The sequence below is a fragment of the Petaurus breviceps genome, unplaced genomic scaffold, assembly GCF_028583685.1.
Source record: "Petaurus breviceps papuanus isolate PSGF00001 unplaced genomic scaffold, PetGlider_PUasm1.0 90919, whole genome shotgun sequence".
In the NCBI taxonomy this organism is placed as follows: domain Eukaryota; kingdom Metazoa; phylum Chordata; class Mammalia; order Diprotodontia; family Petauridae; genus Petaurus; species Petaurus breviceps.
The window spans coordinates 5,653,461-5,670,743 of record NW_027187378.1 but is presented as its reverse complement, the minus strand read 5'-3'; the positions used below and the strand labels follow the sequence as shown (position 1 = coordinate 5,670,743).

Genomic DNA, 17,283 nt, shown 5'->3' with positions numbered 1-17,283 from the left:
TGTAATTTGAGATCCAGATAATGATCACAGATGGATTTCAAGCATTGTACAATAATTAAAGGAAAATTACTTAATCTATTCTTCAGGCTTCAATAATTTCTTTATTTGGAAAGTAAAAGGAGGAATATTTTATTTTTAAATTTACATAATGAAACCTGAATGCATTTACTTTAAATATCATAATGCAAATTTAGCTCCAATTTAACCCTTCAAATTTCAGTTACTACCACACTTACTTGAGAATCAAAGGATGATGTACAGCGTCCAAAATTAAGCCATATAAGCATACCTAATTTGCAAAATATGACCTTTTAAAATGATTGAAGAAGCCACCCTCCTCATCATTTTAAAATGATTCCTCTTTCTACTAGCATTGCTTTTCTTTCTTAGATTAAGCTTTAATCATTCTAATCCATCTCATTTCATCTCTCTCTTATCTGCTTCAAGCACCAGGTACTAAAAATTGATTAGCATAAAGCTGTTCATTGGGAATGCCCAAATGTAATGAAAAGAAAAGAGCTGAATGCAATCAGCATGCTTATTGAATGATAATTTATATAATCTCTCTGCTTCCCCTACAGGCCTGACATATGCCTTGAATGATAACCAATCATCATATATACTCCATAAAAGTACTAATTCAATGTTAGTTTTTTGTTACCTTCTGCAGAGGAGAAAGGAGGCCTTAGGAAGCTAAGGTTAGAGCATTGTCCTGATAACACCAAGATCATGCGTTCAATTCAATTCAACAAAAATGTATTAAGTATCTACTCTATGCACAAGATGCTGGGCATACAAAAACAAAAATGAAACAGTCTCTGTCCATAAGGAATTTATATTCTATGGAGAAGAACTAACATGACGTAGATGAGTAAATATAAAGTATATACAAGTGTAACTGATATCCTTAAAGGAACTGGGGGTATCTAGACTCTTTGTCAAAGGCTTCAGAACCCACTGAAGATTTTCTCCCAATTGGAAGAGGATGGTCCCTGTGTGCCCAGTTCTATTAGCCAGCAATAGTCAAATTAGTTCTTACAGAGAAATATTTATATTTACTTCAGAAGACATAATCACAAATATGCAAACGTATACCCCTAACACATAGAAAGCATAATCCCCCTCCTCTCTCTGGGGAGTAGAAGGGGATTAGGTTGATAGTTTAGCTCTGTTCCCAAAGAGCACAGAACCATTTCCAAGTGTAAAACCCAACTTGAGCTAGAGTTTTAGGCACCTTGGCTTCTCAGGGCTTCCATGGTGGGCTGATGGGCTACACCATCCTACTTGCAATCCTGACTCTAAGATTGTCATGGCTTGAACAATGAGAATCACCTATGGCACCTGAAACTGAGGAAGAGAAACTACATAAAACAGAAACAAACTCCTCCACCACCACCAAGCCCATTCTGGTGTCCAAGGTAAAGGAGGGAGCAGAGGAAGGATTTCCTTTCACTCTCACCAGTTCAGTTCATGGTGTCTTCACTGTGGGTAAACTGGGATCTTTATCCTCTGTAAGAAGCAGATAAGAGTGACCAAAAAGAGAGAAGAGGAAAAAGAGAGCAATTGGTTTAGTCTCACCAGTTGTAAAGAAACACATGGCCAATCAAAAGATGCTACCCCCATCCACGTGGTAGCAGACAAAGAGGCCTCCAAAGTCTGGACGTGCTGCAAAGCTCCCTCAAGGGGGCCCACATGTTAGGCAAACTGGGTGTGCTCAAACCTGGGTTATACAAAATAATTCTATTGTATATATTGTTATCTGTCATCTGTAGAACATAAGCTCCTTGAGAGCAGGAACTGTCTTGCTTTTGTATTTGTATCCCCAGAGCTCAGTATAATGCTTAAAGGCAGGTAGTAAGTAAGCACTTAATAAATGGTTTTTTGTTGTTCATTTTTTCCAAGAGAGAATTCCACGAAGTGGGGGAAGAGGCTACTCTCAGGAAAGACTTTGATATAGGAGGTAGCACTTGAGTTGCATTTTGAAGGCAGCTAGGGATCCTAAAAAGTGGAGGTATGAAAAAGGAGCATTTTAGATATGACTCAGCATGCAAAGGCATGAAGGCAGGAGACAAGATTCATGTATGGGGAAACAGCCAGCAGGTTGGTTTAAAGGGTTTTGACCTAGGACTAGCTAGCTGATTTTTTTAGAGAGAAAAAAAACTCTTCTGGAGAGAGGAGACTATTTGAAAGATGCAAGGCAGTGATTATGAGGAGGAAGGAGTGAGCAAGTGTGGATGGCTCAGCACAAACTCATATCAATTGCTTTGTGTCACTGAAAAATGCATGAAATACTGACAAGTGGGTCAATAACATCTTCTTACGCAAAGGAAGCACATTCATTTATTGCCAAAGTCTAAAAATGGCCAAACCAAATCCTAATGTGAGAGGAGTCAAAAGTTGCTGAGAGTGCAAAAGGAATTAGCGTCTGATAGTTGTTAGAAAGCTCTGACCAACAAAAGGGCAGCCAACCTAGTATATCTAAGAGCAGGGAGCAAAATGTCAGGATTCCAAACTGTTTTTTAAAGGTCTTTATAGTCGACTTCCCTGAAAAGGGAAAGTTTGAGGGGAGGAATACAGAGTTGGAGGAGGAGGAAGAGGAAGACCTTTTCTATTTTTTCACCTGTTTGTTGTCCACATTCTATTTTCATCCTCGAATGTCCTCAGGATGACTTTTTTTAGCTGGATCTCTCTTTAAACTTTCTTCAAATTTGTTTTTTTTCTCCACTATTTCTTACTGTTTAATTAAGTTATTCTTTTCATAATCTTCCATCTTTCTCAATTAGATTTTACAAAGCACTTTACATTTTGAAATAGTGTTTTCTTTGGCTGTCCCATCTTTGGCAAAGAAATCAAATGTTTGATGACTAAGGAAGTTTTGAGGCTATTTTTATATTTCCCTATAGAGAAAGTGATTTACATCAGTTAATTATTTGCACAAGGGGAGGCCAGGTAGCACAGCGAGTAAGAGCACTGGCTCCAGTGTCAGGATGACCTGGGGATCAAATCCTGGCTCAGATACTTAGCACCACACCTAGAAATAACTGGCCGTGTAACCTTGAGAAAGTTACTTAACCCTGACTGCTTAAAAAAAAAAATATTATTTGCACAAAATCATTATAATTGGTGTCAATGTCCATCTTCCATCTATTTTTCATGGGGGGGGACATCATTATCTTATTTAAATAGGTCAGATTGAAGTTGTTTTAATTGTGCACTGTCTTTTTTATTCTCATGCTTATTCTTTTTTTTTTTTAAAGCAATTGGGGTTAAGCAACTTGCTCAAGGTTACATGGCCAGTTATTTCTGGGTGTGGTGCTAAATATCCGAGCCCAAATTCAATCCCAGGTCTCCTGACTCTGGGGCCAGTGCTCTTACTCACTGCACCACCTGGCCACCCCTATTCTTTTTTCTAAAGTAATTTTGTATTTAATCTCATCTTTGCTCTAGGAAATTGGTGGTCTGACTTTTAGCAGACAGCTAATTCAGGAATGATTTCCACATGAGTAATAAATTATTTACTACCTCTTTAATACAACAGATTTTATTTTTGGTCATATTATTTGTATCTCTCCATGTCCAGTGTCCCCTAATTTTTTTTTTCTTGAAGAAAAAACTCATACTATATAGCCATGAGAGGTCTATGTAATCTACAGTTATTTGGCCTCTTGTTCCTTATTACTGAACCACATTTTCCTTTTAATTTTGATCACTTTATTTTATTTTTATTGATATCTTTTGTTTTATTTCAACCGAAATATGCCTCTCTCATCCCCCACACAGAGAACCTTGCCTTAAAATAAAAACAAAATGAAAGTTCAAAATTAAGCAATATATCAGTCTAGTCTGACAGTATTTCTTGTGCTCTACCTCCATAGTCTCTTACCTCTGAAAAGAATAAAGACACATATTCTCATCTCTTTGTCTTTAGCGTCTATAGTGAATATTATAAATACAGTTTCAATTTTTCCGAGCCATATTTTTTAACATGTTTCACTGTTCTCCCCTATATATCCACCTTTGCATTTAAGTCAATGACTATCAAAGTGCATATTGATTTAGTTTGGAATTTCTTATCAGTTCTTTGTAGAATTTTTCTTCCTCTTTTCTCTGTAACAGATAACACTCTTACTCAATTTTTCTCTTTTGGTCATGTCTTACGGCTTCATTTGTGAGGGAGCTCCTTTCACTGATGCAAATTGGTAACTCATAATTTATAGTCTTAGAGAGTTGCCGGGCAGCAGTGAATAATCACAATGATGATGATAATGATGATGGTAATTAGCATTTATATAGTGTTTTTAGTTTTGCACAATGCTTTACAAACCTTCTCATTTTCTTTTCATAACTACGGTTGTTGTGCTGGTAACAAAAATGTGTGCTATTATAATCCCCATCTTACAAATGAGGAAATTGGCACAGATAAGTGTTAAGTGATTTGTCTAGGGTCACACAGCTAGCAAGTGTCTGAGGCTGGATTTGAATTTACATCTTCTTGACTCCAGGTCCAGCATTCTGTACAACCATGCTGCAACAACAGTGCCACATTCCTCATCAACCAATGTTTGAGGGTAAGAATAGGAAAAGAGTCATCACAATCCATTTACATTATCAGGTCTATGAGACTTTCTATTCTTAAACTTGACCTATTTCTCACTAAGGTTTACCTCTCTCCTCTCCATTCTCTAGTCATTCTAACCCTTTGGTCACAACAATATGTCCCTTTATTAATACCTAGATGAATATACTACAATCATTACCAGCTTCCCCCCCCCCAAAAAAAATGTTAGCTGATATTTTAATTTTGAAAAACTGTAAGGGAAAAGTTATTTGGAAAAAAAATTGAAGCAATTTATTTTAAATTACCTTAGGAATCCAAGAAGATGAGAAAAATGTGCTTTTTACAGGTCACAATGATTAACTTCTCAATAGCAGGTAAAATTAAAGACTGAACTAAATCTTAAACATGTAGCACAAAAGACATCGTATTACTGAATTCAAACCGTTGAAAGAAAATGATGAATAGTGGAATATATGAGAGACATTTTATAATAAGCTCAACAAAAGACAAATGCATGTTTGAATTTGTTGAGACTTGCACATTTTTCCTTACGTCACACTCAGTTTTAGTTTCATGTTTGAAATATTCAGATTTAGACAAGTCTGTAGATGTATATATCTCCTCCTGGGTATTCCTTCCTCTCTAGGTTTTCATGACACTGCTCTCTCCTTGTTCTTTCACCTACTTGATTGGCCATTCTTGGTTCCTTTAGTTCTCCCTTGGAGACTTTCTATGGGTTTACCTATCATCTCTATGTAGATGATTCCCAGATCTTTATTTCTAGCAGATTCTGAAGTTTCTCCATCCTTAGGACCAGCCATGTATCACCAGCTGCTTACTGGACATTTCAAATAGAATACCCATCTCAAACTTACCATGCTCAACATGTCCAAAATAGAGCCATTACTGTCTCCTCAAACCCTACTCCTCCTCTACACTTCTCTTTTACATAGATTTTTCTCTACTCCCCATGCTCCCTTACCTCACATATAATCAAATCTTTTTATTTCTAGCTCCACAGTATCTTTTGCATACTTCTAACCTTAATGCCTTCTCTCTATTCATTAATTTATTCACCACCTTTGATCAGACCCTCCCCTGGACTTCTCCCCTAGACTATTGCAAGAACTTCCTAAATGGTCTTCCTATCTCAAGTCTCTTTCTTCTCTAGTCCCCCCTCCACACAGATGCCAGAATGATTTTCCTAAATCACAGGTATGGTGATGTCACCCCACACCCACACACATATCTCCAATAAAATACAACTGATCCTGTTTCTTCTAGGATCAAATAAAACACTTCTAGTTGACTTTTTAATCCCTTTATGATGTTTCTACAGTCTATGTTTTCAACCTTATTATATAGTATTCCCCTTCCAGTACTATACAGTCCATCCAAACAGTATATTTCTGATCTTCATACAGTACATTTTATTCCTATGCTTTTAATACAGTCTTGGGCTACAGTAGGAGAGGAAGAGCTTGCGGGAAAAGGAAAATGATAACCACACTATATTTTGCCCTTGTCAGGCCTTATCTGAGGTATTGTGTTCAATGCTGGGAATCATCATTTGAGAAGGAGCTTGACAGGCTGGAGAGTTCCCAGAGGAGGGTAACTAGGATGGTAAAGGGCTGGAATCCACGTTATATCAGTATTGGTTGAAGCAACCAGGTATATTTAGCCTGAAGAAGAAAAGGCACAGGGAGAAAATGTAGCAGTCTTCAAGTATTTGAAGGACTGTCATTTGGACAAGGGATTAGATGTGATCTTTTGCTCAAGAAGGCAAAACTGGAAGTGAGTAAAGGGTCGAAATTTCAATGAGGTGGATTTAGGCTTGGTGTTTAAGAAAACTTCCAAATGATTGAAGTTGTCCAAAAGTATAGTGGGCTTCCTTGAGAAGTTGTGGGTTCCACCTTCTGAGAGAGGGCTTCATAGAAACTTGAAGTCAACTTATTGGGTATGTTACAGTGGCCTTTCTTCTTATGTATGGGTTGGATAAGATGTTGATAATGTCTCTTCCAACTCTTAAATTCTAGGATTATGTGATTCCTATCTTTTTGCCTTTGCACAGACCATCCCCCATGCTTGGGATGCACTCCTTCCTCACCTTTACTTCTTAGTATCCCTTTTTTCCTTCAAAATTTAGTTCAAGATCCACCTTCTACAAGAAACTTTCCTAATCTCCACTCTTAGCTGCTAATACCCTCCCCATAAAATTACCTTGCATATAGTCTGTACTATATATGTACATATTATCTCCCTCAATAAATGTAAGTACCTTAAAGGCAGAAGCTGTTTCTTTTTTGCTTTTGCAGTTTCAGCACTTAATAAATGCTTATTGATGATTGACTGAGTGGATCTGGTTCTTCTACCACTGCATTCTGAGTCACCTGAAGTTGTGATTCTTCTAAGATCATGGTGTTCCATAATTTCCATTTACTTAGCATTTCTGGAAGAATGTTAGGGTTAGAAAGATGGGCTTTTGTAGCAATGAATCACTCTAAATGATTGAAAACACGGCACACTGTGATAGTAATGGCAATTAAAGATTCCCCTGTATTGGCTTGGTTTTCAAATTGATTGTGTTAAAACCCAGAGTTTGTTAATCCCACCTGTGGGATGGGCTTGTTGATGTGAAAAGAAAGTCCTGAACTGGGAGGAGCTGGTGAGATAGATTTGGAGAGACAAGAGAGAGGCGGAAGATTTTTTTGGAAGCAGCACCTTGTGGAGAGAGAGAGACTAAGAGAATTGCTGGTGGCCGCTTTGAATTGCCCTGGACTTTTGAGACCTGCCCCCTGAGCTGCCAAGGACTGAGGAGACATGGCTGTTTTGCTGGTACTTTGTCTGTCTGTTTTGATGTTGTTTTGCCAGATTTGTCCACTGGTGAAAGACAGTCCTTTTGTTGAAGAAGTCCTGGAACCTGGCTGTTGGCTAAGAAGCCCTGAGACTGTCCTGCAGACAGAGAGTGAATACTGTCCACTGGTGAGGGACAGTACTGTTGTTGCAGGGGTCTGGAGACTGTCCTGCAGACAGAATGAATACTGTCCACTGGTGAAGGACAGTGCTGTTGTTGCAGGGGTCTGGGAGCCTTTCTGTTGGTTCAGAAGCCCTGAAGAAGGATTTTCTTGTTGTATGTTTACAGAAATCCTGGGAGAGGGCTTTGCTAATGTGTTCAGGGGTTCTAGGACTGTTCTACAGACAGAGGATAAATTTATGAAGGGACTGGCAATGTATCTTATGGCCTTGCTAAGCCTTGTCTCCCCAGGAACTAAGATTGCTGAGAACTTGCCTAGTGTCAAGATGAAGAAAAGACCTCCATTTGGGTATTAAATGCTGTGTTTAAACTTGATGTAACTCTGGGGTAGATTCAATTGTGATCCAGGGGGTGGGGAACTTTTGACCTTATTGTGCTCTGTGATTGACAAATGAAGGTACTTTACCTATGTTTGGAAACTAATCTCCATTTGAGAAGAGGGGTTTTGTGGTGGACTTAATTAAGGTATAGCCTAGGGGTGGAGTAGTATTTAGAACAGGGACTTTGTAATTGATTGAATGATTGGAAGATCCTGGGGTGGGGTAGTACTTGGAGATTATTTAATCACACTTAGTAAATGCTGTATTTTGAATGATGTCATGTTTTGATCTTCTCTGTTCTTGGTTTGTCACTGAATAAAATAGAGAGCACCTATGCTGGTATTTTGAACCTGGGAAGTTGCCTTTCCTTGGCATTACATTACACACACTTTTACAAATTTGATCGAGCTTGATCGCTTCCTTGTCACTTCTGGGCTACCTCAATTTCTTCTGTGGTTCCTTCCTGAATGACCTGCCTGTTCATCTATATTACATTTTAATTTGGGTAGTATGTCCCTCATCCATTTATTTTATATAGTATGAATGGCTAGACTGTTGTCTTTACTAACTGAATGGAGGAGACCCTGAAATCTTCTAGGGCTCAATATAATAAGAAAAATGTCATCCATAAATAGGAATATCTAAAGAATAGATAGGAAATAACTTTTTTATTTGGACCATTATAGTAATAATAATACTACCACTAAGAACTCATATTTATATAATGCTTTAAAATATACAAATCACTTTGCTCTCAACTCTATGAGGAAGACAATGTAAAAATTATTACCCCCACTTTATGGATCAATTAATCAACACATATTTATGAAATACCTACTTTGTGCCAGGTACTGTGCTAAGTAGTTGGAACAAAATTAGAAAGAATTAAGAAGGCATTAGCATTTGGGGAATCAGGAAACGTTTTTGTAGATGTTTCCTGAGCTTTGTCTTGAAGTAGTGATTCTGTGAGGCATAGGTGAAGAGGGAGTGCATTCCTGCCATGGGAAATGGCCAATGCAAAGGCATAAGGATGGAAAATGCATTGTCATAGGCTAAGGACAGAAAGAAGACCAGTTTGGTAGGATTGTAGGATATAGGAGAGAGAAACTAATGAGGAAACTGAAGACAGGAAGTAGTTCACCTGTGGCCATATATATGCACATCTTGAAATGTCTGCGTCTGAATTCAGACCTAAGTCTCCTGCATTCTATTATACCAGGCTGACTCTCCATTAGCTGAACACCTCTTTATTTTGCCTTATTTGATGTTGACATGTAATAGATCAGTTCTTTTTTTTTAAGTTTTCATCTCTATGGCTATTATCTGTCTCAAAAACTTTTACAAACTTAACATAAGTTTAGAAAAGTATTTAAGGAGAAGTTTTATGGCTGGATTTTGCTTAGCCAAGTTAATCTTTTGAATCAATAAACAAGTACAATAGGACTTATTCTGTATACCTTTAGTAAATAAAATGACTGTGAAAGTGTGCCCTGTTGTAGAAAATGTCTTCAATGGATTATTGTATGTATATCCTTCTTATACACACAATGCCTATACAGACCATTTTCATAAAGATTTCATGGAAATGAGATAGGAAAAATGTGGGTTACTTTGTTGATGTCTTCTCAGAAACTTTTTTTTGAGGGGGTGGTGGTAGTGATGTTCTGACTTTGATATTTTTTCATTCTTATAGAATCTTCCCCTCTTTGAGGCATCTTGAAAATCAGTCCCTGAATGCTATTAAATTTGTACTGACTCAACAACAGATTCCTTCTGTATGTATTTGGTTAACTAGCTATTTTCACCTACTCTATTTTCTTGAGTTCCATTGTTACTTCCTTACATGATATACATTGATGGTAAAGTGCAAATGTGATGTTTCAACTTTGATTGCTGATGAGACTAAATAATCATAAAAATCCTGGCAGATCTGTTCCATTTCTTGTCCATTTGTAGTCTTCCAATTTTCACCTTTAAATAAATGCCTTCCTTTCCCAAATTATCATATATCTCAAAGGAATGAGTCCTCATAGAAAAAGCAGCACCTTACAAATGTGTCCCCCACTTAAATTTTCAATGCACACTCTCCCTGAAATGGTTTAAAATGTACAAAATGATCTGGCTTAGCTTAGTGTTATACTAAGTTCACTACAGACTCATTTTCTTCTTCTTTTCATTTTTTTGTGCATCAATATTGCTTGCAATCTGCCATTCTTCCTCTATGATGTTTTGGAAATGACCTTATATTCTAAATCTGTGTGATCCTTATCCACCATATCTCCTCAGTTGGAAAAGATATTAAATTCTTGCTTGTTGGGTAAAGGAGAGGGGCTGTTAGCCTCTTGATTTTATCATTGTGTCAGCTAAGAATCAGATATCTGACAAGTGATGTCAAGAATCAATGCCTTTGCCTTTGTCCATTTTCTAGAATTGATTTTAAAAAAATGAAAGGTTGACATGGAACCTTTGGAATTTCACAGAATATCTCCTTGTTTTTTAATCTTTAATTCTGGTTCCTTATTGATGTTTATTTTTACACTAGTCAATGGTCTAACTACATGTAGATAGGTAATTATAAAATGACTCATCAATTGATTTCAGAAAAGGCTAGACTTATATAAACTGATGCAGAGTGAAGTGAGAAGAACCAGGAGATCATTGCACACAGTAACAGCAATATTTTATAATGAAAAACTGTGAATGACAGCTATTCTCAGAAATACAATAATATAAGACAATTCCAAAGGATACATAATGAAAAAATGCTGTCCACCTGCAGAGAAAGAATTGATGGATTCTGAAGGCATACTATTTTCACTTTCTCCATTTATTTGTTCGTTTATTTTCAGTTCAAATTTTCTTCCACAAAATGATTTATATGGAAATATGTTTTACATGATTTCATATGTATAATCTATATAGGATTGCTTACCATCTCAGGGAGAAGGAGGAGAGAATTTGGAACTCAAATAAAAAAAAAACAAATGTAAAAAATATGTTTTTACTTGTAATTGGGGAAAAATAAAATACGATTTTTAAATGACTCATCAACAAGTAGATTTTTGCTACCTAAGTTATAGTAAATTTCATTTCTTGTGATGTTTCACAGTGCTTGTCACATCCGGTACCTTCAGATTCTCTTCTTGGAGACAGTATTCAGATATATAGCCAGGAGTCTTCTGAGTAGGCTAAATTCTTTTGTCTTTTTTTCATTTCCTAAACCTAAATGACATTTCCAATGCATTTCTCACCGTTTCATCCTGTTCCCACACTTCTGTTGAAGTCATCTAGTACCGAGTTGTATATAAACTTAATTTTGAGGGTTCTGTGAAGTTCTTGATAGAATTTCTCTATTTTTATTACCTTCATTACGAGTTGATACATAAGTTGGAATGATTTGATTATGACCTGTTTGCTTTCTTTATATTCATCATGAGGACTATAAAACAAGGTGATCAAATGCCCCATGACATTTTTTTGTTGTCTTTAATGAAATCTATTCTTTTTTTCTCATCAGTGAGGAAAACCTTTGAGTGATTCTTCCAGTTTGAGCATATGAATAAAAATTCCAAAATTCATCTGGTGTATTTTTAGCTCAGAACTAGCAAAGATATTCCTTTGCAGCTTGAGAAGAACCAAACTGAATCCTGGGCTTAGAGTCTAGAATTGTTTTGTTTCTTTGTTTTGCAGTCAAAGTTCTGGGTATTCCCTAGGATCCAATCTAAATGGAACAATGGAGAGTCACAAAAAAATTTAAAAGAATATGCCTTGGGGTGGCGCAGTAAGAGCCCTGGAGTTGGGAGGACCTGGGATCGATTCCAGCCTCAGATACTTAACACCCACACAAAAAAACTGGCCCTGTAACCTTGGGCAAGTTACTTAACCCCAATTTTTTTTATAAATGAATGAATGAATGAGTAAATTAATAAATAATAGATAAAAAAATGAATGGATGAATAGATAAATGAATGAATGAATGAATATGCCTTTTGTTTGGCTTAAAAAGAGGACTCAGATGATGGCAGTGGAGGTACTAAGTTTCTAAATATGCTGGAACATATCATATCACTGGACACTTCAAGTCATCACTTGCAAAAAATTATAGCTATATACAAGACATCATCTTGGATGACAACAGTGACTTTAAATCAAATGCTCTGGTGACAAGCTAATTGGAATATTCTTTTGTGGTTTACTTGCTAAGGATGAATATCTCTATTTAAATGGACAGACAGCTTTTAAAAAATCTTATCTTCTCAAAGTTTTATTAATTAGAAAACATATTAGGGAATAGAGATTTGGGGAATAACCTATAACAGAAGTCAAAATGAATACTTAAGGTATTTCACTAAATAAAACTTATCAGGAATAATAATAGATGACAAATACATAGCATTTTAAGGTTTATGGAACACTTTGCACACATCTAAAATGAGTCATACAACAATTCTGTGAATTAGATATAACAGGTATTACTATACCCATTTGACAGATGAGGAAACTGTCATTATTATTTCCATCTGACAGATGAGGCTTAAAACAGTTAGGTAACTAACTTGATCATGACCATGTGCCCATGGTCACAGAGTATCAGAGATGGAATTTAAACCTAGGTTTCCTGACTTCAGGTCAAACACTTAATCCACTGCCATACTGTGGCTTCAGTTTATGTAAAAAGCAAAATATCCTTGTATCTGTCATAAAAGTCCACATTTCCAAAAAATTCACTTACCACAGATCATATGTATATTAACCTTATTTCCACCAAAATCAACCAAAAAAGTTCTGAAAGAACCTCATCCCTAAGAATATGGAATCCACATGGAAAAACTGACACTTGACACATGTCCACCCTAAGATGCTCAATGTGAACTCCTCTTAAAATGATTTAAAATGCACAAAATATTGACTTATTAATGAATACTTAAATAAAGAATATTTTCAAGTACTCTACAATGTTCTCAAAGTATGATTGATGCTTCTTTAAAACACCAAAATTCTGATTCTCCCCTGGACCCTGACACTGGTGAATCTTCATCTTTTCTGATGTAGTTTTCAGTTTGGTGGTCTAGTGAAGAGTTTGCTATTCTACCTTTCTCTTTCTTATTGTACTATATGAATATAATGGTAATTGCCACATACACATAGCTATATTTTTAACCAAAATAATGCAAGATAGAATGAGAAGAGAAAATGTAAATAATAATCAGAATACATCACCACTATTTCTGCCCCAAAAAAATCAGTAGTAACTTTAGAGGGTATATTCTGTTCTCTCAATTGCATGTGCATATTAAGGAAAGTAAGGCAAACAGAGGTTAAGTGACTTGACCAGAGATATGGGTAGTAAGACTGAATTTGAATTCAGGTCTTCCTGAGTCTAGGCACCACACTCTATCCACTGTACCACCTAGCTGCCTACACAAATTAGTGTTTTGAATTTTAATTGCATGTGTCTACTTATTAGCAAAGGGTAAGTGGATAACAGTTTTAATAATCCCTTACCATGGGAAGTCTTCTGATACACAGATGCCTAACTCCCAGTTTTGAAAAGTAAAAGATGTTTTACATTCTCTTAAAATCCCAACGTTAGCTTGCTGGCTCACTAAACATTTTATTTCCCCACTGATAATTAGGTTAATTTTACAATGTCTATCCTGAAGCCCTGGAAGCTGTTGTGTTTTTCCAGAGAAAATCCATGAGCCCAAATGCCCAAATGATCATTCTTTTCATTAGAGCACATGCCAGAAACTTACTAGAAGTAAATTGAGCAGGCTCTGTGAAGCAATTTGATACACAGGTTCTCTGTGTCTGAATGGAAAACAGATGGCATGTGTAGATTTCAGGAAAGGAAGCCCTAAGATTGACAGTACTTATTAAGATTTATTATTCCATACGTTGCTGAATCTAGTTGTAGCAGAAGAGATTCTCAGTGCCTTCTGTAGCGCGTTGAACAAATAGATTAAATTCAATTCTTTTCCCATGATGAAGCAAGTAGGCTATTATATCCCCTCAGAAGCATTCCCTTAGTGTGTTTACACAGGAGGAGGATGTGTCTGCACAACTACAGTGTCCATCCATCACCCAGCAGTGCTCTTTCCAATGACAAACCTTGTCACATATCTCCAGATAGATACATATGTACATACATGTGTGTGTGCACATATATGTGTGTGTGTATATGCATGCATATTTTACACACAGTACTAATCAATTCTTCTAAATGAATAATTTTTAATGCAAACCAAATCTTCCCAAAGAGAAAAAAGATTAACATTTTTAAATGTTCCTTCCTATTTCAAATGTAGTCTCTGACATAGTTTCCTACACCTATAGATATTCAATACATATTCATTTAATTTAATTAAACTGGATAGAGTAAAAAATAGGAGTGTGAATGTCTTGATCTCCTACTAAATTGTGACCTTGCAAGAATGCTGATTAGCTCACACCTCCATCTTTCTTCCTGTAATAAGTGGGTCATGACACTATCTCATGGGCCTGAATAGCTTTAAGACCCTTTTCTACAATATCAAGACTTTAGCTTTCCCTACAATTTATGCCTTTTTCTGGAATCTGTCATTTTATATGTTTCAAATGTGCTAAGTTTCATCAATTTCAATAATTTCTCATAAATGCTTGTAAAATATGCCAGTTGTTTAAAAAATAGGTCCGAAGAGCAAGTGAAGTTTCCTATATAATATTTTAAGGGCTGTTTGGGTTGAGTCATTCTATTAGTGCAATTTCAGACATTAACAAGCAAAATTGTGTTATTTTGGGTAGAGAAACTTCTCAGTACCCCCTGAATGCATACTACTCAGGAAGACATCTCTTCTGCCTTCTTGTAATGCCAGCCCTACTCTCAGAACAATTCCATAGACAATGGAACTCAAATAAAATGTTCCCTCTTCAGGTCCTTCTTGGGGACATAAGGACAAAGATTAATACATTTTCCTTGAGAAGGAGTTGTTATTGCCCAACACCTGGAAAATTTATAAAAAAACACGTTGTTCACAATTTATAGGTTTAAAGATTCATTTTTATCATTATTGTTGCTGCTATTAAAATAGGCAATATCCTCATTTCCCTCAATTTCTACCTACTTCTGTCTTCTTCACTGGTTCCTTTTCTTTTTCTTTCCCCAAAAGATATATTTGTAAAGTGCAGTGCCTGGCACATAGTAGGTGCTTAATAAATGTTCTTTCTGTACTCCTCTCCATTACATGTGAGCATTTCCAAAGACTCTGCCTTCAGCCTTCTTCTCTTTCCTCACTATTCCTTTCCCTTAGCAATCTAATCCACTCCTAAGGCCTCAATGACTATCTCAGTGCAGATAACTCCTAAATCTATACCTTTAGTCTCAGTCTTTGTCCTGAACTCCAGACCTACATTTACAACTTTTTTTTTTTAAGCAATCAGGGTTAAGTAACTTGCTCAAGGTTACACGGCCAGTTATTTCTGGGTGTGGTGCTGAGTATCTGAGCCTAGATTTGATCCCCAGGTCATCCCGACACTGGAGCTGGTGCTCTTACTTGCTGAGCCACCTGGCCGCCCCCATCTACAACTTCTTACTGGATACCTGCAGCTGTATATCCTGCAAACACCTCAAGCTTAGTCTGTTCCAAGTTGAATTCATTTGTTTGTTTTACCAGAGCCTAGGGCCTTGCACTTAGAAGTTGTTTAATAAATGTTTATTGGCTTAATGAAATATCATTTATTAAACAATATACTAGGGCATTTAGGTGGTGCAGTTAATAGAGCACCAGCCCTGGAGTAAGGAGGACCTGAGTTCAAATCTGGCCTCAGACACTTAACATTTACCAGCCTTGTGACCTTGGGCAAGTCACTTAACCCCAATTGCCCTCCAAAAAGAAAAAAAAAGGCAAACAATATACTATGTGGGATACATTGCTATGTGGGATACATTGCATTCGATAGTAGGGACACAAATACAAAATGGAGACAGTTCCTGTATTCCAGAGTCTTATATTCTAATGAAGGATGACAACAAATGTGGGGGACTGGCAGCCATGGAAGGGACCTTTGGTCTCGGGAGTTAAGGAATTATGAGTGGAGCCATAGAGCAATCAGTTATAATACCCTTTTTAATAGCAATGGTAGCAATGATTTTTGTTTTATTTTGTTTTGCTTTTTGGAGCCCAAGGTCACACGGCTAGGTTTTGTGTGTGTGTGTGTGTGTGTGTGTGTAAGTGTCTGAGGTAGGATTTGAACTCAGGTCCTCCTGACTCCAGGGCTGGTGCTCTATTTACTGCACCACCTAGCTGCCCCAGTAGCAGTGATTTTGTTAGTATTCTGACACCAAGAAGTAGAAAATGGGGAGGTAGAATTTGGGGGTATATGGCGACAGGACAAATAGCAAGAGGTTCAGGTAGTCTGGTCAGGATGTTAAAAATGGTCTGGAGTCAGCTAGATATAATAGGTTAGATGAGTTTGCCTTCACTCATCCCCCAATCAAAACAGTTGAGCCCCAGGGCAGAGTACCCAAACTGAAATTTGTCTGGAAACTGGAAATTGTCTCTGAATGTCTGATCCTGGTTTCCTGGTGTGTGAGTGGATGGGATTCAATTCAATAATTAAATTAAATTGTTGAATCATCTCTCCCTAAGACCTGACCTCCTCCTAACTTCCTTATATCCACCCAATCACTCATGCTTAAAAATTATGGGTCATCTTTCAACTCCTAATCTTTTGGGGGGGGGGGAGGTTAAGTGACTTGCCTAAGGTCACATGGCCAGAAGTGTTATGTGTCTGAGGCCAGATTTGAACTCAGGTCCTCCTGACTCCAGGACTGGTGCTCTATTCACTTTACCACCTAGCCATCCCCTAAAGTACTAGTCTTTAACTCATCCTATCAGCATCATCTGCCATGTACAATCAGTTGCCAAATTCTATTGATTCTATCTCCACAATCTCATACCTGTCCCTTCTTTTGTATACCCACTGTCATCATGCTTATTAAGGGTCTCATCACTTTTATTTTTGTAATAGTTTCCAAACTACTCTGAATTTCACTTCAAAGCAAACTCCACATTCCTGCCAGTATAACAACAACGTACAGTTCTGGTCATATCACTCCTCTGCTAAAAAACTTCATTGGCTCTCTATTGCCTCTGGAATAAAATATATGTTCAAGGCCCTTCATAGTCTGAGCCTAACCTAACATTCTAAACATTTCATATTACAATATTTTATACACAATACATTCCAGCTAAACCATCCCACCCACCATTCTTGGTCATGTCCTTGTGCTTTCCACAATGTTGCCTTTGCCTCAGCTCTGGAACAAATATTACTTCTATCTCCACTTAATGAATTCCTCACTTCCCTTCATAGGCTATTTCATATCCTCA

At 37.0% G+C, this 17,283-nt stretch overlaps 1 protein-coding gene across 1 annotated transcript in view; it reads left to right on the top strand.

Moving 5' to 3' along the window:
- SEL1L2 (SEL1L2 adaptor subunit of SYVN1 ubiquitin ligase) overlaps window positions 1-17,283 on the top strand; it is a 120,260-nt gene that overhangs the window by 43,073 nt on the left and 59,904 nt on the right. The window lies entirely within an intron of this gene.